Here is a 27678-nt window from a genome sequence, read left to right on the forward strand (position 1 = left end):
AAGTGGGGAGTAGTAATTTATAAACAAGGATACATAATGAGAGGGTAAGAGAAGGAAACAGAAATGAGAACAAGCATCTTTCAGTTAGCAGTCTTTATTTTTTTGCTGTTTCTTCCTGTCAAGGTTACCTGGCAGGCTGCCAAGAGACTCTGTAGCTTTGTGTGTGTATGCGTGTGTTGCTGTTGGTGCAGAGGAAGATGTTGCTGTAGAAACTAGCCAGACATATTTCTGTTGTTGGTAAGCCTATAACTCTGTTAATGTGCCCGAAGCAACTTAGCAATGCTTCTTTTTTTAGCTATTCATGGACCATAAGACTCAGAGTATGCTACTCTGGAGCAATAGGCTGCCAAGGCTTTCTTGAAGGATTTGGAACCAACCTCTTTTTCCATTTACTCTGCAAAATTGTTTCTCTGATGGTACAAAGAGAAATGTTCCAGAGCCTTTCAGATGTTAGTGGGATTAAAGAGAAGACGCTATGAAAATTAACATCAAGATAACTGTGAAGCTGCTTTTTTAAAAACAGTATCGTCTAGAATAAAAGTATAAAATCATTTTCAGGTCACTGTTAGTATGAGCTGTACATCAGGAGGCCAAGTATGTTTCATCAGTTCACCACTGTGTCAAAAAAAATAAATAAAATGCTTTTGCTACATCAGCAAAATTTATCTAGATGAAGAGTTAAGACCTTCTACATGAACATGGGTTCAGTGTGTTTTCCATTTGGGATCGCTATAATCTGTATATATCACACTTTTATTTTGCATAGAATCTTCTTTACAAACTGTCCTAAAGATGCTTTCATAGAAGTCAATAATATAGTGACATGGGTGAATAGGTGAATTTAAAATTAACAAATATAGGGAAAGTAGAACAGAGATATTCCTAGAGTCAGAAAATGTGGTGTATGTGTGGCTATTTCTCCCCTTTCAGATTTATGCAAGTTTAGAAGGAATACTGTTCACAGCAGTTCATAGTAAGTGGATACTCAAAGCGGTTTCCTGAGGAGCTTTCATCACATCACAGTGTGACTTAAGTTTGCCTATGGTGCTTTCTTGTTTGTTGCAGATTTGCTCATTACATTCATACTTACCCCACACTGTAAACTGACCTGAAAGCAGTGAAGCACTCAGCTGAAAAGTATCTCTGAGTTTCTCAGTGTAAATACTGGAATGCTAATACACTGGACTACAAAGTAAACACACATACAGACAGAAAACCGCACCATTTTTGTGTATCTTGTCAGAGTAGTATCTAGAGCTTGAAAAGTTTAGTTGGATAATCTTAATATTTGCAAATTTGAATTGATTTACATGCGGGTTGCTTCAGAATTCAAATACCATTACTTATGGGCAGGTGTGACAAAGTGACATCAACATAGGTGGATTTGTGAAGACCAGCCAGAAGTATAGAAAAGCCATTAATAATCCTCCAGAGGTTCTAAGGCTGCATGCTCAAGGTGACCCTAAATCTCTGACTACCAGAAAATGGGTGGATCACTCCATAATTTCCCTTTTCTTTATGCTGCCCCTTAAGGTGTCGTACAGGCCACCATTGGACACAGGATACTGGGCAAGATGGGCCATGGTCTGACCCAGTATGGCAGTTCGTCTAGGATTCTTGTTGGTGTCTATTCATTTGATTAAATCTAGAGGCACCCTAGCTTAGGGCAAATAGTGTTTCGATGGAACTGCTTTTTCAGTTTTTAGGCATATTGAGTGATATGGGTATTGAGTGGAAGCTATGCTGACAAGTGAGAGGCACCACATATAATGCTGAGAAAATTTACTGGACCCAGTGGGTTTTCTCCATTTTTCTGCAAGCGGCTGGGAATGTAAGAGATGCAGAGAAAAAAGAGAGAGACCTCAGTTTTTCCAGCAGCTAGGTAAGGAGAGAGGAGAAATGGGTGATAATGTGCCAAATGGAGTATGAGATCTGCAAATAATTGTGGTGTCCTGGGCTTGTGTTACTTTATCATGTTTGTAATGTGTAACATTTTATGGACTGCCTGTCACAGGATTTGTAAGGCATTTATCATCTTGATGTGTGTGTATATATATCTATATAGAGTGAACAAATTTATCACCAAATACAAAAAACGATGAGCTTTCCCTTGAGTCTTTCGAGTACGGGAATGTACAAAGGTGAGTGCGATGTTTGTTTTTTAGAGGTGCTTCCTTGTGAAGGAGGCAAAATTGGAAAGATGGCTTTCATTTAGCTCTAAATGCGCTCAGGGTTGGGCTTTGTCTGATTTCTTCTGGCAAAAAAATTCATAGCCAGTTTCCTGACACTGAGAACTCTCTGTGGGATCCTCCTCAATAGTCTAAAGTTGGGCCCCTTTATGTTAATTGCTTTTGTGGGGCATTACTTTATTTGGAGGATTATGGAAGGCGAGGCAGTCTGAAAGAACTTGGTTCCATCCAGTAAATGTTTTGTATATTAGGACTAGAACTTTGAATTCTGTTGTGAAATGGAGTATAGGGTTTGGAAGTACAAATATAACTATTTTGATTGCTGATGGTGCGTGTTGTACTAACTTAAAATGGTTGCATTTAATCCTATATAGAGATTTGTGGTTGTCTAACCTGGAGGAGTCAAAATTGTGGATCATGATGTTTGTCTTTGTTTGGGAGGAAGGGATGTAGTCTAGTCAGTGAAAGATGAACAAAAGTGTTATTGGCATATTCAGAAGTAGTGATGAGTCCTGCATGACCTGATGCTTGTTAGCACCTTGACAATCAACAGTCTGGTGACTTTGAATGTTTGTGAAGTCAGGATATGGTCAATTTGTCAAAATATTTTCTCTGTTCTGCCAGTTTAATTCTATCATTGGTTGAGTTTTAAGAAGAACAATTAGTTTAAGAGGGGGGAGAGAGAGTACTGAGATGTACAGGATTCTTTAGTAAAGGAGCTTGGGTGGTAAGGAGCATGTGTCCATCAGGAGTCTCTGGGATTTGTCTGGGAATGACTGGATCCAGGGCAGTGCTAATTCACTTACCTCCCACCAGATTGGTGAAAAATCTAATAGTTTCATAGATTTTTCCCAATTTTTTTAATAGATTGCGCCAAGATTTTCAGAAGTCTAGAAGGGGCTAGTGATTTTTGGGTGATTTAATTTTGAAGTAGCCAACTTGAGACACCTGAGATTCTGATTTTCAGAGTGTGGGTGCTGAACACTTTCTGAAAATCAGACCCCCTTAGGCATCTCAAGTTGGGCAAACCAAAAATTCAAGGTACCCTGAATCACTAGTGACCTCTGAGAATTTTTGATCTAGGTTTTAAGGCCTGAATGGCCTTCTCATGTAGCCTGATCCTATTCCAGGTAGAGATCACAACATAATGACATGATGAGAATCTACAGTTCTGTTTTTTTTCTGTTTTACATATGATGACCAAATGGCAAAGTAGATTGATTTAAATCACCATTTTAATCATGATTTAAGTGAGCAAGCAGGAAACTGTGATTTAAATAATTGATTTTAATTGTTTTGTATTTGTGCTTTTTACATCTTTTCCTAAATAAAAGTTTATTCTTATTAGTTGGTTACCATTAAAACATGTTGATTTGCAACCAAATAACTTTTACGCCAGTTTTGGTGCTTCTGTTGGTTAACCAGGAAGATACTGCTAGCTGTCCAACACTGAGTAAAGCTGAGTTACATCATCAGTTTGATTAGGTATATGTGAGTGCAGCCATTGCAGATGGTAAGATGAGAAATATAGTGGCATTTCAATTAATAGGTATCCTGTTTTATAGATAATCATGGCTCATTGTGACATACGTTGGTAGTGTTGTTACCTGTTTTGATCCATGCAATTGGCCATTATTCAGGATTGTATCTGTTAGGAAGAGAAAGTGATAATGAAGTCAGGTATTTCTTTGATGCTGTCTGGTTTATTTACAAAGAATTGCACACTAAATCCCATTTCTCTGAATAGAATAGGAAGCAGATGTAATCAAACAGGAGGCAGTTTCTTTGCAACACTTCCTAGCCTCATTCCAGCTAGCACTCTGCCTCAAAAGATCTTTTCGGGTTTTCTCTCAGAGCCACTGCCATGGTGCTTTTCTAGCTGTATCCTTGGCTTTCTGTGTGCTGCTGCTCACAGACACATGGATTTTCACCAAACAGGACCTAGCTACCTGCATTTGAATTCATTCTTCAGCTTCTTACTGGCCATGCACATGGCCTGTGTTTTTGGCAGTGGTTATTGTTGTTTCAGCTTACTCCAAAAAGGAGATTAAATTCTTACAGTTATCCTGAATGATGCTTTCATGTCCACCAGCTTCAAAGAGGTTTCACGCACCTTCATTATAATATGTTTTCTTATGTATAGATTAGCTTATACGAGAGACTTTATGATAGTAAGCTAAGGACTTAAAATAGTAACAGGTATAATTTACAGGGAGTTCTCAGACTTACAATGTTATTCTGAGGAATGAATTGTGTAATGAATCGAAACCACTTTTCCCATAGGAATTAATGGTATGAAGGCAGGATTGGTTCCTGAACCAAGGCTTTATACGCTATTTTCACCACAATAGCACAGATTTTTGTATTAAATGAATTATAGACAAATGTTGCAACATCAGTGTATTTACTGTTTACTGTATTTTGTAAACAGCATTCAAATAAACATATAAACTCACAAATGCAGCTCAGAATGCCAGCAACACAGGCTCAGAAAGCCAGGGAGAACGGTACACATGCTGAGCCTCAGCCAATCACAGTTCAAGCTTTCTGACTGACTGAGCCCGGGGCCGGGAGCCAGTCAAAACCAAGTAGCAACCCTACTTGACAACAAGCTACCCTGCTGCCTCAAAGCCAAACAGAAGCAACCCCTTCCAGCTCCATACCAGTATAACGCAACCAGTAAGTGATTTCAAGCAAACTTTATGCAAATCGAGCATCGTAAGGACGAAACGTGTTCTGGGGCAAAACAGGTAGTCAATTGAAAAGCATTGTAAGTGGTGTCTGATGTAATTCAGGCATTGTAAGTCCGAGGACTCGCTGTACTTCTGTGAAAACAACGAGGAGTCCTTATGACACCTTAGAGATTAACAAATGTATTTGGGCATAAACCTTCGTAGGTTATAACTCACTTCATCAGATGCATGGAGTGGAAAATACAGTAAGCGGATATAAATTTACAGCACATAAAAAGATGCGAGTTGTCTTACCAAGTACAGGGCCAGTACTAATGAGGTAAATACAATCATGGTGAAAGTGCCCCATTCCCAACAGTTGATAAAATGATGTGAGTATCAACAGAGGGAAAATTATTTTTTGTAGTGATCCAGCCGCTCCCAGTCTTTATTCAGGCCTAATTTGATGGTGTCAAGTTTGCAAATTCCAGTTCTGCAGTTTCTCATTGAAGTCTGTTTTTGAAGTTTTTTTTGTTGAAGAATGGCTACTTTTAAGTCTGTTATTGAGTGTCCAGGGAGAATGAAGTGCTCTCCTACTGGGTTTTGAATGTTACAGTTCTTGATGTCTGATTTGTGTCCATTTATTCTTTTGCATAGAGACTGTCCGGTTTGGCCAATGTACATGACAGAGGGGCATTGCTGGCACATGATGGCATGTATCACATTGGTAGATGTGCAGGTAAATGAGCCCCTGATGGTGTGGCCGATGTGGTTAGGTCCTGTGGTGTTGTCCCTTGAATAGATATGCGGACAGAGTTGGCAATGGGGTTTGTTGCAGGGGGTGGTTCCTGGGTTAATGTTGCTGTTGTGTGGTGTGTACTTGCTGGTGAGTATTTGCTTCAGATTGGGTGGCTGTTTGTAAGTGAGGACTGGCCTGTCTTCCAAGGTCTGAGAGAGTGAGGGATCGTCTTTCAGGATAGGTTGTAGATCCTTGATGATGCACTGAAGAGGTTTTAGTTGGGGGCTGTAGGTGATGGTTAGTGGCATTCTGTTACTTTCTTTGTTGGGCCTGTCCTGTAGTAGGTGACGACTTAGTACCCTTCTGGCTCTGTCAGTCTGGTTCTTTGCTTCCCCAGGTGGATATTGTATTTTTAAAAACGCTTGATAGAGATTCTGTAGGTGTTTGTCTTTGTCTGAGGCATTGGAACAAATGCGATTGTATCTTAGGGTTTGGCTATAGACAGTGGATCGTGTGATGTGGTCTGGATGAAAGCTGGAGGCATGTAGGTAAGTATAGTGGTCAGTAGGTTTCCAGTATAGGGTGGTGGTTATGTGACTCGCTTATTTTTACTGTAGTGTCCAGGAAGTGGACCTCTTGTGTGGACTGGTCCAGGCGGAGGTTGATGGTGGGATGGAAATTGTTGAAATCCTGGTGGAATTCCTCAAGGGTCTCCTTCCCATGGGTCCAGATGATGAAGATGTCGTCAATGTAGTGCAAGTGAATAGGGGCTCTAGGGGAGAGCTGAGGAAATGTTGTTCCAAGTCAGCCATAAAAATGTTGGCAAACTGGGGGGCCATGCAGGTACCCATAGCAGTGCCACTGACTTGAAGGTATAAATAGTTCCCAAATCTGAAATAGTTGTGAGTGAGGACAAAGTCACAAAGCTCAGCCACCAGGTTCACTGGGACATTATCGGTGGTACTGTTCCTGATGACATGTAGTCCATCTTTGTGTGGAATTTTGGTGTAGAGGGCTTCTACCTCATAGTGGCTAGGATGGTGTTTTCTGGAAGATCACCAATGGATTGAAGCTTCCTCAGGAAGTTATAGGTGTCTTGAAGATAGCTGGGAGTGCTGGTAGCATAGGGCCTGAGGAGAGAGTCCACATAGCCAGACAATCCTGCTGTCAGGGTGCCAATGCTTGAGATGATGGGGCATCCAGGATTCCCAGGTTTATGGATCACGGGTAACAGATAGAATACCCCTGGTCAGGGCTCTAGGAGTGTGTCTGTGTAGATTTGTTCCTGTGCTGCTTCAGAGAGTTTCTTGAGCAGATGGTGCAGTTTCTTTTGGTACCCCTCTGTGGGATCAGAAGGTAATGGCCTATAGAATGTGGTGTTAGAGAGCTGCCTAGCAGCCTCTTGTTCATACTTCAACCTAGTCATGATGACTACAGCACCTCCTTTGTCAGCCTTTTTTATTATAGTGTCAGAGTTGTTTCTGAGGCTGTGGATAGCGTTGTGTTTGCATGGCTGAGGTTATGGGGCAAATGATGTTATTTTTCCACTATTTCAGCTCATGTGTATCAGCGGAAGCACTCTATCTAGAAGCCCAGTCTGTTGTTTCGACTATCAGGAGGAGTCCATGCAGAATCATTCAGCTTGTAGTGTTGGTAGGAAGGTTTCTGTGGGTTAATGTGCTGTTCAGTGGTGTGGTGGAAATATTCCTTCAGTCGGAGACAGCGAAATAGAATTCTAGGTCACCACAGAACTGTATCATGTTCATGGGGATGGTGGGGCAGAAGGAGTGGCCCTGAGATAGGATGGACTCTCTTGCTGGGCTAAGAGTATAGCTGGATAGATTAACAATATTGTTGGGTGAGTTAAGAGTATCACTGTTGTGGCATGTAGGAGTTTAGATAGTTTAGAGTCCTTTTTCCTCTGTAGAGAAGCAAAGTGTGTGTTGTAAATGGCTTATCTAGTTTTTGTAAAGTCCAGCCATGGGGAAGTTTGTGTGGAAGGTTGGTTTTTTATGAGTGTCTCCAGTTTTGAGAGCTCATTCTTGATCTTCTCCTGTTTGCTGTATAGGATGTTGATCAGGTGGTTCTGCAGTTTCTTTGAGACTGTGTGGCATAATCTCTCACCATAGTCGGTGTGGTATGTTGATTGTAATGGATTTTCTATCTTCAGTCCTTTTGGTATGATATCCATCTCATAGACTCATAGACTCATAGGTCAGAAGGGACCAATATGATCATCTAGTCTGACCTCCTGCACAAGGCAGGCCACAAAACCCTGCCCATACACATTTATAACAACCCCGAACCCATGACTGAGTTATTGAAATCCTCAAAATTGAGATTTGAAGACCTCAAGCTGCAGGAATCCACCAGCAAGCGACCCATGCCCCACGCTGCAGAGGAAGGCGAAAACCTCCAGGGCCTCTGCCAATCCGCCCTGGAGGAAATTCCTTCCCGACCCAAATATGGCATCAGCTAAACCCTGAGCATGTGGGCAAGACTCACCAGCCAGCACCCAAGAAAGAATTCTCTGCAGTAACTCAGTTCCCATCCCATCCAACATCCCCTCACAGACCATTGAGCAGACTTATCTGCCGATAATCCAAAAATCAATTGCCCAAATTAAACTATCCCATCATAACATCCCCTCCATATACTTATCAAGCTTAGTCTTAAAGCCAGATAAGTCTTTTGCCCCCACTACTTCCCTCGGAAGGCGTTTCCAGAACTTCACTCCCCTAATGGTTAGAAACCTTCGTCTAATTTCAAGTCTAAACTTCCTAATATCCAGTTTGTACCCATTCGTCCTCGTGCCTACATTAGTACTAAAACTTAAATAATTCCTCTCCCTCCCTAACGTTAATCCCCCTGATATATTTATATAGAGCAAGCATATCCCCCCGGAGCCTTCTTTTGGCCAGGCTAAACAAGCCAAGCTCTTTGAGTCTCCTTTCATAAGGCAGATTTTCCATTCCTCGGATCATCCTAGTAGCCCGTCTCTGAACCTGTTCCAGTTTGAATTCATCCTTCTTAACACATGGGACACCAGAACTGCACACAATATTCCAGGTGGGGTCTCACCAGCGCCGTATATAACGCACTAACACCTCCTTCTCCTTGCTGGAAATACCTCGCCTGATGCATCCTAAAACCGCATTTGCTTTTTTAACAGCCATATCACATTGGCGGCTCATAGTCATCCTGCTATCAACCAATACCCCCAAGGTCCTTCTCCTCCTCCGTCGCTTCCAACTGATGCGTCCCAACGTATATCTAAAATTCTTATTATTAATCCCTAAGTGCATGACCTTGCACTTTTCACTATTATATTTCATCCTATTACTATTACTCCAGTGTACAAGGTGGTCCAGATCTTCCTGAATAGTATCCCGTCCTTCTCCGTGTTAGCAATACCCCCCAGCTTCGTGTCATCCGCAAACTTTATTAACACATTCCCGCTCTTTGTGCCAAGGTCAGTAATAAAAGGTTAAATAAGATCGGTCCCAAAAACCGATCCTTGAGGGACTCCGCTAGTAACCTCCTTCCAGCCTGACAGTTCACCCTTCAGTACGACCCGCTGGAGTCTCCCCTTTAACCAGTTCCTTATCCACCTTACAACTTTCATATTCATCCCCATCTTTTCCAATTTAACTAACAGTTCCCCATGCGGAACCCGTGTTCAAACGCCTTACTGAAATCGAGGTAAATTAGATCTACCGCATTTCCTTTGTCTAAGTAATCCGTCACCTTCTCAAAGAAGGAGATCAGGTTGGTTTGGCACGATCTACCTTTTAGTAAAATCCATGTTGCAATTCGTCCCAATTACCATTGACCTCAATGTCCTTAACTACTTTCTCCCTTAAAATTTTTGTTCCAAGACCTTACAAACTACAGACGTCAAGCTAACAGGCCTATAATTACCCGGATCACTTTTATTCCCTTTCTTAAAAAATAGGAACTACGTTAGCAATTCTCCAGTCGTACGGCACAACCCCGAGTTTACCGATTGCTTAAAAATTCTCGCTAACGGGCTCGCAATTTCACGCGCCATTTCCTTTAATATCCTCGGGATGGAGATTGTCCGGGCCTCCGATTTTGTCCCCATTAAGCTGTTCAAGTTTGGCCTCTACCTCAGATGCGGTAATATCCACCTCCATATCCACATTCCCGTTTATCATCCCTCCATCGTCCCTAAACTCCTCACTAGTCTTATTAAAGACCGAGGCAAAGTACTTATTTAGATATTGGGCCATGCTAGGTTATCCTTAACCTCCGTTCCATCCTCAGTGTATACTATGCGCCCCCATCTTCTTTCTTGTTTTCTTCTTATTTTATGTGGCTGTAGAACCTTTTACTATTGGTTTTGATTCCCTTCGCAAGGTCCAGTTCTACGCGCTTTTAGCCTTCCTCACTTTATCCTACACGGTTCTGACCTCACTAAGGTAGCTTCCCTTGCTATCCCGCCTTTCTTCACTCCCTGTAGCTTTCTGCTTTTTCCTAATCCCCTCTGAGTTGCTTGCTCATCCAGCTCGGCCTACAACTCCCGCCCATGGTTTTTTCCCCTTTCTTGGATGCGGCTTCCGACAGTTTCCGCGAGCTGCGACTTATAGCAATTCCAGGCCTCCTCCGCATTTAAATCCAGAAGTTCCTCCGTCCATCCACTTCCTAACTATTTTCTTAACTCTTAAATTAGCCCTCGAGAGTCGAAACCCTAATCCCAGATCTACGTTTGTTTATCTTCCATCTAATTGAATTGAATCAGCTCATGATCACTCGAACCAAGGTGTGTCCCCTACCACCATTTTTCTACGAGGTCCTCACTACTCACCAAAACCAAATCTAAATGGCATCCCCTCTCTGTAGGTACTTCACTACTTGATGAAGAAATCCATCCGCTAGTCACATCCAGAAAAATCTGACCCCTATTATTCTTGCAAGCATCGTCTCCAGTCTATATCCGGGAAGTTGAAGTCTCCATAATCACAGCATTTCCCCTTTGTGTTTACTTCATTAAGACATTAAAGAGGTCTCTATCCATATCCAAATCAGATCCCGGCGGTCTGTAGCACACCCCAAGGACTATCTCGGGGAAGCTCTAGTAGCTTTTTACCCAGCGTGATTTTTACCCAGACAGAACTCCGTTTATCTATTCCATCACTTCTTATTTCATTACAGTTCACCCCATCATTGACGTACAAGGCTACTCCACCACCTTTGCTTTCTTCCTGTCTTTTCTAAACAGCACATAGCCTTCAATACCCGTACTCCAGTCATGAGTACTATTCCACCAGGTTTCCGTTATCCCTATAATATCCGGTTTCACTTCTGCACCAGTAGCTCAGTTCCTCCATCTTTTCCCTAGGCTTCCTCGCATTAGTGTACAGACATTTTAATTTTGACGTTGTCATTAGTGACTTCTTTCCCCGTCGTGCACAGACTCTTACCACCAGCATCACCTTTAGGCAGTTTCAAATCCGTTTTCCTCTCGGTCAATTCTTTGGTCACAAGGGTATCCCCTCCCACTTCGTTACTTCCTCTCCAGGTTAAATTCCGGCGTGGGATCTCCTGAAGATCTCCAAACCATCTCCCCAACTTCCTAGTTTAAAGCTCTCTTAATGAGGTCGGCGAGCCTCCATCCTAGAAGTCTATTTCCTCCTTGCTTAGATAAGTCCATCCTGAGCGCAGTCGTCTGTCCGTAACGCTTCCCAATGACCGTACATCCAAGCCCTCCTTATAGCACCTGCCTGAGCCATCTGTTATCATCATAATCTTGTCGTCCTTCGTCGCCCCGCCCTAGGAACCGGCAGAACCCACTGAAGATCACCGAGCCTCGATTTCTTGAGCGTCTTCCCCAGTCTGACATAGTCCTCCTTGATACAGTCCACGGGTGACTAGCCGATCATTCGTTCCCCATGAAGGACAATACACGGATTCTTTCCCGCTCCCGCTAGGATCCTTTTCAGCTCAGATCCACATCCTGTATCCTTAGCCCCCGGCAGACAGCACCACCCTTCTGTTCTCCCGATCAGGTCTTATACGGGCCTGTCTATTCTTCTCAGTAAAGAGTCTCCAATCACGTAGACTTGCCTTTTCCTGCGCCAGTGTGATTCTCGCGTCTATCCCCCGCACCCGCTGGCCGCAAGCCCTCTCGATTCGTCTTCAATCTTTAAATTAATTAATTTCAATCTTTAAATCTTTAAATTTGTGCTGTTAATTCCATGTGTAAATTAAAGTGGTATGTTTATCACAATGGCTAGAAACAGAATTCAGAATCCTTTTCTTCGGTGAAAAACAGCAAGGAGTCCTTGTGGCACCTTTAGAGACTAATATATTATTTGAGTATAAGGTTTCATAGATTGCAACCACTACAAATTTAAATAATTCTGATGAAATCATAGTAACTCGGAATGGGAAGGTGAGAAACTATGTACTTTTTCATGAGTGCTTAATGGAATTGTGATCTCTCGTGCTTTCCTAGATTTTGAAAGTCTAGTTTGAAATACTGTCTAGATGTTAGAGTACTTGTCTATATGCTTCATCTGATACCCATTCTTCATGGTGTGTAGCTGAAGGTCTTATACATAACCTGATTACATAAGTTTCTCACGGCATGTCATTGTTAAATATTGCACTTTAGTTTATCTTAAACGTCCCAAGATTGACACTCACTTCAAGATCTGACGAGAAGACCCTGGATTGTATAAAAATACTTGTTAAAACTAGGGCTGTCAAACAATAAAATAAATTGATTATCTATACTGTTAAACAATAAACAGTATAATCATTTATTTCAATATTGTGTTTCCTACATTTTCAAATATCTTGATTTAAGTTATACAACACAACAGTGTACCAGTGCTCTCTTTTACTTTTGATTACAAATATTTCTGCTATAAAAAACAAAAGTAATAGTAATTTTTCAGTTCACGCTCATACAAGTACTATATAAATTCTCTTTGTCATGGAAAGTTGAACTTACAAATGTATAATTATGTACAAAACTAACTGCATCTCAAAATAAAACAAAGTAAAAATTAGAGCCTACAAGTCATCAGTCCCAACTTCTGTTCAGTCGTCACTCAGACAAACAAAAAGAACAGGAGCACTTGTGGCACCTTAGAGACTAACAATTTATTTGAGCATAAGCTTTCCGGGTTACCCACTTCCAGATGATAGACTGGACATCAGCAAGAATATTGATATATTGTCTACAGAGGGGCTCTCACTCTTTCATGTTTCCTGTATGATATATATCTTCTGCTGTATGTTCCAGTCTATGCATCCATGAATTGGTCTGTAGTTTATCGAAGCTTATGGCTCAGATAAATGTGTATGTCTCTAAGTGCCACAAATAACTCCTGTTCTTTTTGCAGATACAGACTAAGCGGCTGCTACTCTGAAATCAGCAAACAATTTGTTTACATTTGTGGGAGATATGCTGCCTGCTTCTTTTTTACAGTGTGCACCTGAAGTGAGAACAGGTGTTCACATGACATGTTGTACCAGTATTGCAAGATATTTGTGTCAGATGCGTTAAAGATTCATATGTTCGTCATGCTTCAGCACCATTTAGGGACATATGTCCATGCTCACGGGGGGTTCTGCTCGATAATGATCCAAAGCAATGCAGTCCGATGCATGTTCACTTTCATTGTCTGAGTCCGATGCCACCAGCAGAAGTTGATTTATTCTTTGGTGGCTTGGGTTCTGTAGTTTCCACATCGAGTGTTGCTCTTTTAAGACTTCTGAAAGCATGTCCGTACCTCATTCCTCTCAGATTTGGAAGGCACTTCAGATTCTTAACGTTGGGTCGAGTGCTGTGCTATCTTGGAATCTGAGATTGGTACCTTCTTTGCTTTGTCAATTGCAGTGAAAGTGTTCTTAAAATGAACAACATGTGCTGGTCAGCATCGAGATGCTGTAACATGGAAAATCTGCAGAACTTCAAGTAAACATTCAGGAGCTATGTTTTACCCTGAGAAGTTCATCACAAATTTCAATTAAAAGTCTTTATTTTTAATGGTGTCATCAGCATGGAAGCCTGTCCTCTGAATGGTGGCTAAGTATGAAGGGGCATATGAATGCTTAGCTATCTGGACATAAATGCCTTGCAATGCCAGCTACAAAATGTGCCATGTGAATGCCTGTTCCCACTTTCTGGTGACATTGTAAATAAGAAGAGGGCAGCATTATATCCTGTAAATGTAAACAAATGTGTTTGTCTTAGTGATTGGCTGAAGAAGAAGTAGGACTGAGTGCACTTGTAGGCTCTGAAGTTTTACGTTGTTTTGTTTTTGAGTACAGTTATGTAACACAAAGAAATCTACATTTGTAAGTCGCACTTTCACAATAAAGAGATTGCAGTACAGTACTTGTATGAGGTGAATTGAAAAATACTATTTTTTATTTTTACAGTGCAAATATTTGTAATAAAAACAAGTGTACACTTGGTATTCTGTGTTGTAATTGAAATCAATATATTTGAAAATGTAGAAAAACATCCACAAATATTTAATACATTTCAATTGGTATTCTATTGTTTAACAGTGTGATTAAAACTGCAATTAATCACAATTAATTTTTTAATCGCGATTAATATTTTTTAGTTCATCGCCTGAGTTAACTGCGATTAATCGAGAGCCCTAGTTAAAACAGAACTTCACTAAAAGCAAAGGGAAGCTAAGAAAAGTACAGTTCTTTCACAGTTTTCCTCAATGTGAGTCTCCTTTTCAATGTATTGTATATTCAGTTCCTGTGTCTTGCTGTCCCTTCAAAGTAATAGGGGCCTCAGACTGAATATGTAATACGTGTATTCAGTTGTAATTATTCTTGGAACAAGGAAAATGACCTCTTGGTTTCCTTGGCAACTTAGAACTTTCTTTTAGAATGATGTCAGGAAAACAAAGTGTGTTCCTGAATGAAGTAGGTATTTCACAAGCTGAGTCTAAGGACTGCAGAGAGGAGGGACTGTTAACACATTGTGCTTCCAGAAACCAGAATAAATGTTCATAGTTGTCTACAGTATTAAATGGTAAAGCTGCAGGTAGTGTGATGGAAGGGAGTATATTCATATGTGAGAATGATTTTACAAAAAACTTGGCATCTACAATAAGTTCCATCTTTCTTTATTCTAACTTAAATTTCCCATTAGGTGAGGTTACATGTAAAAGATACTTCATGCCACAGTAGCCTTTCAAGGGCTTTCCTTGGTGAATAGTAACAGTATTTTCTTTTTCTTTAATTCTCAGGAAAAAGAGACTGGAACGAAACTTCACATTGAAAGAAAGCTCTTTTTTTTTCCTTTTTTTTTAAAGTTGACTATACCCCAGGAACTGTAACCCAAATGTTTCTCTGTCTGTGGAGAAGATTTCATTTTTGAAACAAGATTTCTACAGAAGGTATGAATATTTACTCTTCCTCTTTAAAGCTCATTTGTTTCATAATAAATACAACTTTACAATGCATCTCGGTATTCAGAACTTGAAAATTTTATTGGCATTTTATACTGAGAGGTAGACAGTACGAGAGTGGTGATGCTGGAAGGGCTCTAACCAATGTGGTTCAGCTCCTCTGCCACCATTTGGAGGCATGTGATATACAGGAGCTCAATCTAGCTAATCTGATGATTGTTTCTGGCCTTAAACTCTGTAAATCTGTAACTCATAGATGATAAGGCCAAGAAGTACCACTGATAATCTGACTTCCATATAACACATCCCATAAGACTTCTGAACTCTTTGAACTAGAACATCGCTTTTAGAAAAGCTTCCAGTTTTGAGTTTAAAATTTCCGATGACAGAGACTCCACCACAACCCTCGCTAAGTTGTTCCAATGGTTTCTTGTCCTTCCTCTTAAAAATGTGGACCTTATTTTCAGTCTGAATGTGTCTAGTTTCAACTTCCAGTCATTGAATCTTGTTAGACCTTTGACTGCTAGATTGAAAAGCGTATTATCACATTTTTATTCCCCACGTAGGTACTTATAGACTGTCATCAGGTCACCCCTTAAAGAGAAGTTAAGCTAGATAGTCTCAAGGAGCTCAGTCACCATAAGGCAAGTTTCTTCTCTGAGTGATTGCACCTCCATTCCTTTTGAGGTGTGATGCATGTCTCCTTAGCATCCTTGCGCTGCTGCACCATGGTATGAAAGGCAGGGCTGACACTGTCCTGTCCCAGAGTTCCTTCTTACTGTCCTTGATAAGTAGAGTGCGTCAGCTTGCTGCTGTGATTTTTCTCCTACTCCAGGGGATTTAAATCCCTTCTGCCCGGCATTTACTTGATCTTGCTAGTATTCAATCTGAGCTAGTTGATCTGTGTTGTCTAGTCTATGTAGGTTGTATATGGACTAGACTGTAATGTCTGAGCGTGTTCCAGTAGTGCATTAAGCAATGTGACTACACATCTCTCCTGTGTTGTTCCCTCATCCTCTACCCAGAAGGAGAGTTGTGTGCAGTGGAATGTCTTGTTTTAGTAGTGTGTGTGTATTTTTTTTTTTAAATGTACCTGTTGGTTTGTGTTCACATTAGAGAAAGCAACATCAAAGAAACATGGAGCAGCAGGTTATGAGGTTCTGATGGCTCTTAGTTCCTGGGGGAGTTCATTCCACGGTCTAAGATGTCTCTGAGAAGGTTCTCTCTTTCGCATAGATAAACTTTGCTCTTTATTGTTGAGAATTCCATTGTATGAGAGGACCATAGTTGTTTCCCCCATTCTTCATCCCAGTGCTTTAGATAGCCTTCTAGAAGTCCTGGGCTCAGGCCGCGGAGTGTTTTGAAGATCAGGACTGAACTTAATTTGAAAATTGATTGAAAGCCAGTATAGAGAGCAGAGGGCAGTTTGGTATGTTTATGGTAGTTTGTATTGCTGAAGAGATGGGCTGCAGTGTTCTGAACTAGTTCAGGTTTCCTAAAGTGCTGAAGGCTTCATGCCCAGGTATATTGTCTTGGTGTAATCCAACCAAGAGGTGATCAAGGCATGAATATCTGAAACCAGGTTGTCTTCCACCAGGATGGGATGAAGTTTCCTAGCCAAGCAGAGGGGTGGCAAGCAGTAGTTGTGGATTCTGCTATGTGAGAATTCAGCATCAGTGAGGAATCCAAGATTACTTCTAGACTATGAACTAGACTAGACTAATTGTGGGTGTGTCTCTTCAATCAATGGAGAGTGTACTGAATCTGCAAGCTCTTCAAAATACTTTCTTCTGCCCACCAGCATCACCTCTGGTTTGCTTGGGTTCAGTTTCAGTCAGCTGGTCTTCTCCAAGCACCAGGCAATCTTGGTGGTAGTGGAGTGGTGAAGGATAGATAGAGCTCTGTGTCAGGTCAGCTGTGTATCACTGGCATTTGAGTCCATGTTGTCTCACCAGTTCAACTGGTGTTTTCATGTACATACTGAAAAGAAGCAGATTGAAAATTGATCCTTGTGGAACTTTACAAGCGAGGGAACTAGTGGTGATGCTGCAGTTCACCATTACTACTCACTGGGTTCATCCCATCAGGAAGGACTCAGACCATTTTAGTACATTATCTTGGACCCACGCCACTTCCCCGGCAAGACAGCAGAATCTCATGACCAACATCAGATGCTGCCTATCTGTTGTAGGCATTGTGATATTCTGGTGATGGGACTGGTTACAACTGTAGAAAAGTAGATGATCAGCTCGGTTTAATTAGCGTAGGTTTGGCATTGGAGCCTGTGGTAACTTAACACCTCTTCAAGTGGTCTCATGCAGATTTTGAAGAGGAGGCAAGCTAAAATGGATACCTCTGGGACACGTGGGAATGTGCTCTTGGTAAGGAGAAGCCTATCACCACTCTGGAGGTTTGCTTGAAGAGGACTGATTGGTTTGCCATAGACAACAAATGCTTTGACAGAGTATTGCAGCATTCAGAACTAAGTGCAAAACCCATCTCACATTAGATAGTATATGAAGAGAGACTCTCTCTTTCTTCCAAGCACCCCTATCTGTTAACTTTCAAGTGATCCTCACAAAGAAAGGGACAATTATGGTTTTTATTACATGTTTTAATTAGAAGGGGCTCAGATACAACTGTTATGAGGATCTCATAAGAAGAGTCCTGCATATTTCATGATTTCATAGGCATAGAATTTGTCTTGGAATTCAGCTCTTGATGGATAATTGTGCTCCAGAATCTCAGCTTTCATTTCAAAATGTTTTTTAGCTCATATAATTGTGACGATGATTTTGAAAATGTGAAGAGTGCATCCAATGTTGATTTAAGAATTGTCAGGGATGGCAAATGCACCAGAATCCTTGGTAATTTGTTCCAATGCTTAATTACTCTCACTGTTAAAAATTGATGCCTTATTTCTACTCTGAATTTGTGTACTTCAAATTCCAGCCATTGGATTGTGTTACACCTTTCTCTGCTAGTCTGAGGAGCTCATCATTAAATATTTGTTCCTCATGTAGATTTTTATACACTGTTATCAAGTCCCCCCCTTAACCTTTACTTTAAGCTAAATAGATGGAACTCTTCGAGCCTATCACTGTACGGCAGGTTTTCTAATCCTTTAATCATTCTTATGATTCTTCTCTGAACCCTCTCCAATTTATTACTTGCTGGAACCAGTTACAAACTGCCCACTTCTCTGGTGTACTTCTGGGGAAGGAGGTTCTAAGCTAGGTTGTTTGGACAGAATAAAGAGGAGCCACAGCCTGGGAAGCTGGGCTACCTGAAGAGCATAGGGGAGGAGGGAGGCCTCAGAAATTATAGTTTTTAAGAATCAGTAAGAACATAAGAATGGCCATGCTGGGTCAGATCAAAGGTCCATTTAGCCCAGTATCCTGTCTTCCGACAGTGGCCAGTGACAGGTGCCTCAGAGGGAATGAACAGAACAAGTAATCATCAAATGATCCTTTCTTTGTTGCTCGTTCCCAGCTTCTGGCAAAGGGAAGCTAGAGACATCATCCCTGCCCATCCTGGATAATAGCCATGGATGGACCTATCCTCCATGAACTCATCTAGTTCTTTTTTGAATCTTGTTATAGTCTTGGCCTTCACAACATCCTCTGGCAAAGAGTTCCACAGGTTGACTGTACCTTGTGCAAAGAAATACTTCCCTTTGTTTGTTTTAAACCTGCTGCCTATTAATTTCATTTGGTGACCCCTAGCTCTTGTGTTATGAGGAGTAAATAACACTTCCTTATTTACTTTCTCCACACCAGTCATGATTTTATAGATATCAATTATATCCCCCCTTAGTTTCCTTTTTTCCAAGCTGAATAGTCGCAGTCTTTTTAATCTCACCTCATATGGAAGCCATTCCATACCCCTGATAATTTTTGTTGCCCTTTTCTGAACCTTTTCCAATTCCAGTATGTCTTTTTTGAGACGGGGCTACCACTCTGCACATAATATTCAAGATATGGGCGTACCATGGATTTAGATAGAGGCAATATGATATTTTCTGTCTTATTATCTATACCTTTCTTAATGATGCCCAACATTTTGTTTGCTTTTTTGACTGCTGCTGCACTTTGAGTGGTTGTTTTCAGAGAACTATCCACAATGACTCCAAGATCTTTCTTGAGTGGTAACAGCTAATTTAGAGCCCATCATTTTATATGTATAGTTGGGATTGTTTTCCGTGTGCATTGAATGTCATCTGCCATTTTGTTGCCCAGTCATCCAGTTTTGTGAGATTCTTTTGTAACTCTTCTCAGTCTACCTGGGACTTAACTGTCTTGAGTAGTTTTGTATCATCTGCAAATTTTGCCATCTCACTGTTGTTCCCTTTTTCCAGATCATTAATGAATATGTTGAATAAGACTTGTCCCAGTACAGACCTCTGGGGGACACCACTATTTGCCTCTCTCCATTCTGAAAACTGACCATTTATTCCTACCCTTTGTTTCCTATCTTTTAACCAGTTACCAGTCCGTGAGAGAACCTTCTCTCTTATCCCATGACATCTTACTTTGCTTAAAAGTCTTTGGTGAGGGATCTCGTCAAAGGCTTTCTGAAAATCTAAGTACACAATATCTACTGGATCCGCCTTGTCCACATGCTTGTTGAACCCTTCAAAGAATTCTAGTAGATTGGTGAGGCCCGATTTCCTTTACAAAAGCCATGTTCACTATTCCCCAACAAATTATGTTCATCTATGTGTCTGACAGTCTTGTTCTTTATTATAGTTTCAGTAAGTTTTGTATCAATGATTGTTTTCACCTGAGCTGCACATGTGTATTTTTTGCATTGGAAGGAAGAAAGGGAGAGGATGAAGCGTATTTTATGGCAATAAACTAGATCAATGTTGCCAGAGAATTTAGGAGTGGTTGTTTATAGTCCACAGAAGTACACACTTGTAGATAAAGTGTTGCTACAATATCCTGAGCAATGACTTTTAATTAAAATAACTGTATTGTCAAGTGCAAGTCATATAAAAAATTCTTCTGACCATTTGAACACTGAGATCTATACAAAATGTTTGCAGCATTCTTTTACAGTTAAATGAAGGCTAATAGTTATAAAATGCTAATATATAAGCTTTTAAAGACTTGCAGTTAGTCAATCTTGCATCTTCTATGAGATCACACTGACTAAATGATTCATCTAGTGGTTGGCATTTTAATAGCTCATAGTGGTAAATACTGTGTCCTTTCTCTGGCTCTGCTCCCCTCCAACCCCCGCCAAAAAAAAGCCCAGATAGATATTTTGACCAATCTGGTGGGAGGTAAGTGAATTAGCACTGCCCTGGATCCAGTCATTCCCAGACAAATCCCAGAGACTCCTGATGGACACATGCTCCTTACCACCCAAGCTCCTTTACTAAAGAATCCTGTACATCTCAGTACTCTCTCTCCCCCCTCTTAAACTAATTGTTCTTCTTAAAACTCAACCAATGATAGAATTAAACTGGCAGAACAGAGAAAATATTTTGACAAATTGACCATATCCTGACTTCACTAACATTCAAAGTCACCAGACTGTTGATTGTCAAGGTGCTATCAAGCATCAGGTCATGCAGGACTCATCACTACTTCTGAATATGCCAATAACACTTTTGTTCATCTTTCACTGACTAGACTACATCCCTTCCTCCCAAACAAAGACAAACATCATGATCCACAATTTTGACTCCTCCAGGTTAGACAACCACAAATCTCTACTATAGGATTAAATCTCTATATAGGTTTAAATGCAACCATTTTAAGTTAGTACAACACGCACCATCAGCAATCAAAATAGTTATATTTGTACTTCCAAACCCTATACTCCATTTCACAACAATACATCTGTTAGTCTATAAGGTGCCACAGGACTCTTTGTTGCTCCTTCCTTAGAGGTTTTTAAGGCCTGGCTTGACAAAGCCCTGGCTGGGATGATTTAGTTGGGGATTGGTCCTGCTTTGAGCAGGAGGGTGAATTAGATGACCTCCTGAGGTCACTTCCAACCCTGATATTCCCTGTTTCCTAGACCTTTAATCGTTTTTGTTGCTCTTCTCTAGACTTTCTCCATTTTGTCCATATCTTTCCTGCAGTGTGGGACCCAGAACATGGAGAGCTGTTGAGCACCTTCCCCTTTATAACAGCTTTTAACATATGTGAAGGCTGTTATCAGATCCTCCCTCAGTCGTCTCTTCTCAAGACTAAACATCGCCAGGGTTTTTAATCTGTCCTCAAAAGTCAGGTTTTCTAAACTTTAATCATTTTTGTTGTTCTCTTCCAAACTTACTCCAATTTGTCCATGTTTCCTTAAGCATGGTGCCCAGAAATGGACATGGTCCTCTAGCTGAGGCCTCAGCAGTGCCAAATACAGCAGGACACTTACTTCTCATGTCTTATATATGACACTCCTGGATAACACACCCCAGAATGTTATTAGCCTTTTTCACAACTCCATCACATTTTTGGCTCATATTCAATTTGTGATGCACTATAGACTCCAGATCCCTTTCAGCAGCACTACCACCTAGCCAATTATTCCCCATTTTGTAGTTATACATTTCATTTTTCCTTCTTAAGTACAGTATTTTGCTCTCATCTTTATTTAATTTCATCTTATTGATTTCAGACCAATTCTCCAATTTGTCAAGGTCATTTTAAATTCTAATTCTGTCCTCCAAAGTGCTTGCAATCCCTCCCAGCTTGCTGTCCTCCATCAACTTTATAAGCATATTCTCTAGTCCATTATCCAAATCATTTATGAAAATACTAAATAGTACCGGACCAAGAACAAACCTCCTGCAGGAGCTTTAAGTTTGACAGCAAACCACTGATAAATACTCTTTGAATATGATCTTTCAACCAACTCTGCACACAACTTACAGTAATTTCATTTATACCATATTTCCCTAGCTTGCTTATGAGAATGTCTATGAGACTGTGTCAAACGTCTTACTAAAATCCCATCTACTACTTCCTTCCTATCCACTAAGCCAGCTGTAGCCATAGTCAAAGAAGAAAATGGGGTTGTTTGCAGTGATTTGCTCTTGAAAAATCCATGTTGGCTATTACTTTTAACCAGTTATCGTCTTACTTACCAATTGATTGTTTAATAATTTGTTCCACTATTTTTCCAGGTGTCGAAGTTAGGCTCACTGGTCTGTAATACTTCTGGTCTTCTTTGTTCCCCTTTTTAAAAACAGGTACCGTACTATGTTTGCCTTCTCCAGTCCTCTGGGACCTTACCTATCCTCCATGAGTTCTCAAAGACAATTGCTAATGGTTCTGTGAATGCTTCAGCTAGTTCCTCAAATACCCTAGATGAATTTCAGCAAGCCCTGCCAAACTGAATACATCCAAATTATCTAAATATTCTTTAATATGTTTTTTCCCTATTTTGGCTTTAATACCTTTCCCCCTTGTTAATATTAATTGTGTGCAGTATCTGGTCACCATTAACCTTTTTAGTGAAGACAACCAAAATAGGCATTGAACACCTCAGTCTTCTTGATGTCATCTGTTATTAGCTCTCCTTCCCCGCTAAGCAAAAGGACGTTCACTTTCTGTGTTCTCTTGCTCCTACTGCATTTAAATCAAATCACTCCGTATAACTCCAATGTAGTTTTGAAACTCCAGTGTTTTTTAGAAGTGTGGTCACTCACTCTAGCTAGAGTAACTCAAGTGCAATAACTCAAGCATGCTAACTTGAGCTAACTAGAGCGGGGAATTATACCATGACACATGCACTGCTAGGGACCGAATGGCTAGGCAGCAGTTCTCCAGAAAAGGACCTAGGGGTTACAGTGGACAAGAAGCTGGATATGAGTCGACAATGTGGCCTTGTTGCCGAGAAGGCTAACGGCATTTTGGGCTATATAAGTAGGGGCATTGCCAGCAGATCGAGGGATGTGATCATTCCCCTCTATTCGACATTGGTGAGGTCTCATCTGGAGTACTGTATCCAATTTTGGACCCCACACTACAAGAAGGATGTGGAAAAATTGGGAAGAGTCCAGCAGAGGGCAATGAAAATGATTAGGGGGCTGGAGCACATGACTTATGAGGAGAGGCTGAGGGAACTGGGATTGTTTAGTCTGCGGAAGAGAAGAATGAGGGGAGATTTGATAGCTGCTTTCAAGTACCTGAAGGGGGAGTGGTTCCAGAGAGGATGGATCTAGACTGTTCTCAGTGGTGGCAGAAGACAAAAAAGGAGCAATGATCTCAAGTAGCAGTGGGAGAGGTCTAGGTTGGATATTAGGAAACACTGTTTCACTAGGAGGGTGGTGAAGCACTGGAATTGGTTACCTAGGGAGGTGGTAGAATCTCCTTCCTTAGAGGTTTTTAAGGATAGTGACAGAGCCCTGGCTGGGATGATTTAGTTGGGGATTTGTCCTGCTTTGAGCAAGCGGTTGGACTAGATGACCTCCTGAGGTCCCTTCTAACCCTGATATTCTATGATTCTATGAATGTTGCTTCACTTAATCCTGCCCCTCTGGGGAAACCCTTCAGATTTTCTCTTACTTAACCCAATGAATGATCCATTAAAGAGTAATTAGAAAAAGATTTCCGAAGTATATACAATAAAGAAAATAGCAACACCACCTTAATCTACATATCTGTGTAACTTGTAAGCTAAAATGTTGCAAGTAGGATGTCTTGTTCATGCAAGCTCTAAATGTTGCTTGGCTCTAAGACTTCCTCGTTTCTCAAGAAAGCAAGAACATTAGGTTCCAAATCTGGTGCCTTTTACATTTATTATTTATATTTATTGTGGTAGCACCCAAAATGTGCTGCTTTGTGTATAGACACATAGAAAAACGCTTACTATTGGAAAGACCTCCCCATCCTGGCCAAAAAAATAAAAAAAAAGACTGGGGAATGAGATACAAAATACAAGAATGATGGTCAGCATGATGGCTGGAATGTATATTCTTAGTTTCACTTTTGTTAGGGGTTTTTTGTATGCGCAATCAATCCCTACCTACACCTGTACCCATCAGTAATTAGATGGCTCATTTCGTGTACACCTCACAGTAGAAGAGGGTGCGAAGCAGGAATTTGAACAAGACTAATTATTGTTATTTGTAGTAGTGTAGAGGTAGGAGCTCTAGTCATGCCCCAGGACCACATTGTGCTAGTCACTGTACATACACAGAACAAAAAAGACAGTCCCTGCCCCAAAGAGGCAGGTGGAAGAGAGAGGAAGAGCCTGCCAAACATCTCGCCCTTTTGTTGTGTCCCTTCTTCCCTCTTGGCTTTACCCCCGCTCCCCCTTCAGAGTCAAGTGAGTCTTACTTCATCGTAGTCCCTGACTGACAAAGGGAAGGGGAGTGACTCATTCAAGAGTCCAACAGATCCTTTGTTGTTGCCTAGGCCAGTGTTTTTTGTTCCTGTGAGGCTGGGCTGGGTTTGTCCCATACATGCCCTGATGAGGTGTGAACTGCCCCTCTGCTTTTGGAGAGTTTGTCCATAGTTATGAGGCTGAAAATGCGTCCTCATGGCTTAAAATAAGTGCAGACAAACTCTCCAAAAGCCTGGTACATATCAATTTCTTTGTTAAATTGATGAACTTGTATAAGCTTGCAGCGTCCAGCGGGCATAACTGCACACTGCAAGATGGAGATTCCTAGGGTTGAGTCTGGGACTGGAGATGTTGGCTAATGTCATTCGGTTGCACAATCCAAGGAGCAGCTTACATGCCAGACAGAGGCTGTGTGTGAACAGCCCAGGAGTGTGGGTTCTCACAGCAGAGCAGGGTTAGGCTGGCTCCCAGAATCAAAGATTGGCGTGACCTAGCAGTTCATTGGTCCAGATAACACCAGGGGAACGCCGCAGGGGTAATAATCATATTATTCTAAACCAACAGGATTAATCTTGCTTTATTTTTGAAAAACAACCCAGATCCCCATAACATCTAAAGGCATGCCATCTCTGTAGGGACTCAAATTTCAGATGCCCCTTCTGAGTACCATTTAGTGTCACATCTCAATGACTCCTGTGTGGGAGGGCCCCTCCTCTTTGAAAAGCTTCATTTCTCCATCTTAGCCCTCTTCCAAACATAGTAGACTTCAGAATTCTGATTGAGGATGAGGTAATGTCTGAGGAGGAATCCAGCCCGAGAGAGCTGGTCAGAGCCAGAATTGGAAAATTCTGTACACAAATTCTCATTAGTTAAGAAAACAGCTAACTGTATTTTACAGTCAGAACATCTATTACTGAGAGAATAAAGTCATATCTGTATTTTATTAAAAAGCTTGGAGAATTTCATATGAGGTGGGGGAAAGATGGAGTCCCTGTTTTGGCTTCCTAGAGGTGTGTATCCTTATGAAGACCTGAGGAGGGAGTTCTCCTTGCATCACTGGAGGGAAACAGAAAAATCAAATTGAAGTGATGTGACCGTGGGTAGCTTTTACTGGCTGAAGTGTTATTAAATATAGCCCCTGGGATACCAAAGAAACTCCCAGAGTGAGCCAAAATAGTTTTGAGGAAGAATTTGGTTAAGATGTATTTCTGTTGCACTCTCTGATTGAACACTGATTGATTGATTCCCCCTAGAAAACCCAGATTTCAAATTCTAGCTGTTTCCATTCTCTCTCTTTTTGCCTTTCTTGAGACTGCACAACTTACCAAAAGGTAAACCATTTGGGGATTGTCTGTCAAGGGTGGATTTGTTATCCAGCCTTAGAAAGTAATCTCTTCTCCCTGAAGCACTATGTTAAACAAAGGGAAGTAAAAGCCTTTGGGGAAAGATGGGTTGGGGGGGGCAGGGAGAGAAGAGGAATCTTTGATTATATTATTTTTATTATGGCCTTGATAGTCCATCCATCAATTGTTGATATTGAAATGAAGATCTCAACTTTTAAAACGTGTCACTTCAGGTACAAAATTTAGTTTAGAATTCTCATAATTATTTTCATAGAATGTCAGGGTTGGAAGGGACCTCAGGAGGTCATCTAGTCCAACCCCCTGCTCAAAGGGTGACCAATCCCCAGACAGATTTTTGCCCCAGATCCCTAAATGGACCCCTCAAGAATTGAACTCACAACCCTGGGTTTAGCAGGCTAATGCTCAAACCATTGAGCTACCCCTCCCCCCGTGTGCTAGTGAAAGAGAATGAAAATGCAAATATATGATTCTTTCGCAATTTAATATAAGCCCTTCGTTTATTCATATAACTTGCCACAGTTGCAGAAATTAATTTGGGAAAGGGACCGTTAAATCCTTGCTTAAGACTCATGTCTTCCATCATGCCTATAAAATTGATAATGTGGCAAGTATTATTTTAAAATAAACAAAATACTTAAGTGAAACACTAAGATTTTTTCATACGTAGCTGAGTAACTCTCTGATGATATCACTGTGACCCTCATCTTTTCTCAGTGTCACAGGGCAAGTTGGCACTGTGGAATAAGTAAAGAGTTTCTGGGTAGGAGAACTTACTGCTTAATAATAAGCTAGACTTGATTTCTCTGTTTTTTTCTAGAGCCTAGAGCAGGGGTCAGCAACCTACGGCACGTGAGCCAATTTTGAACGGCACGCAGCTGCCTGCCGCGGTCCCGGCCCTCAGCCTAACTCAGCCCCTCCCCCGCCCACCGCTCTCCCCTGTGGGGGCAGGAGGCAGAAGCTTGGCTCTGCAGCAGCCAAGCTTCTCCCTCTCCCGCTTCTTCCCCCAGCGTGGTGCTTTCCTGCCCCGCCCCCTCTCCTTCCCTGTGCCAATCAGTTGATGGCCCTTGCGAGTGGGAGGGGGCAGAGCGGCAGCTTACCCACAGCTCCGTAGAAGACTGAGAGAGGTAGGGACAGAGCCTTGGGGAAGAGGGTGGAACAGGGCATATCCCTCCCAGCCCCCTGCCATGAACCACTCAGGCTGAGAGCACCCCTACGAGCGGAGCACCCTAGCCCTCTGCCCTGACACCCCAGCCTTCTGCCCTGACATCCCCGCCACGCTTAGCCTTCTGCCATGCACCCTCATACCCCCAGCCCTGAACCTTAAAGCCCCCCTACACCCCGCCTTCTGCCCTGCATCCCCACAGTCCCATCCCTGTGCCCTAAAACCCCCCCCACAGCCCCATCCCTCTGCCCTGACCCCTCCCCACTCAGCCTTCTGCCCTGCACCCCCTACACCCCCAGGCACTCTGCCTTGCACCTCCCATACCCCAACACACACACACCCTCCTGCCCTGCACCCCCTAGACTCCCAGCCCTCTACCCTGAACCCTCCACCCCAACACACACCCAGCCTTCTGCCCTGCACCCCACACTCTCCCAGCCCTCTGTCCTGACCCTTGACCCCCCCACACCCAGCCTTCTTCCCTACACCCCCCCACCTCAGCCCTCTGCCCTGATCCCTGAACCCCCCCACCCCTATTCACACTCCCAGCCACCACCCTGAACTTCTCTGCCCTCTGTCCAACCCTCCCCCCCCATGTTCCCTGCCCCGTTACCGTACTGCATGGAGCACCAATGGCTGGTGGTGCTACAGCTGTGCTGCCCAGCTGGCGCCAGCCACACCACCGCGCAGCACAGAGCACCAGGTCAGACCCCGACTCTGTGGCTGCACTGCCCCAGGAGCTCATAGCCCCACTACCCAGAGCATTGGCTGGCGGCGCACTGAGCTGAGGCTGCGGGGGAGGGAGAACGGCAGGGTAGGGGCTGGGGGGGCAGGTAGCCTCC

The 27678-nt window shown here is 42.0% G+C and overlaps 1 protein-coding gene across 2 annotated transcripts in view; it reads left to right on the forward strand.

The window, feature by feature from the left end:
* Nucleotides 1-27678, forward strand: part of PPP6R2 (protein phosphatase 6 regulatory subunit 2) — a 166608-nt gene that overhangs the window by 25658 nt on the left and 113272 nt on the right. For both annotated transcript variants that reach the window (XM_075064097.1, XM_075064092.1), the window contains exon 2: nucleotides 14849-14998. The gene's annotated coding sequence lies outside the window, so the exon portion shown is untranslated. The remainder of the gene's footprint in view (nucleotides 1-14848; nucleotides 14999-27678) is intronic.

Source organism: Chelonoidis abingdonii, chromosome 1 (genome assembly GCF_003597395.2).
Source record: "Chelonoidis abingdonii isolate Lonesome George chromosome 1, CheloAbing_2.0, whole genome shotgun sequence".
NCBI lineage: Eukaryota > Metazoa > Chordata > Testudines > Testudinidae > Chelonoidis > Chelonoidis abingdonii.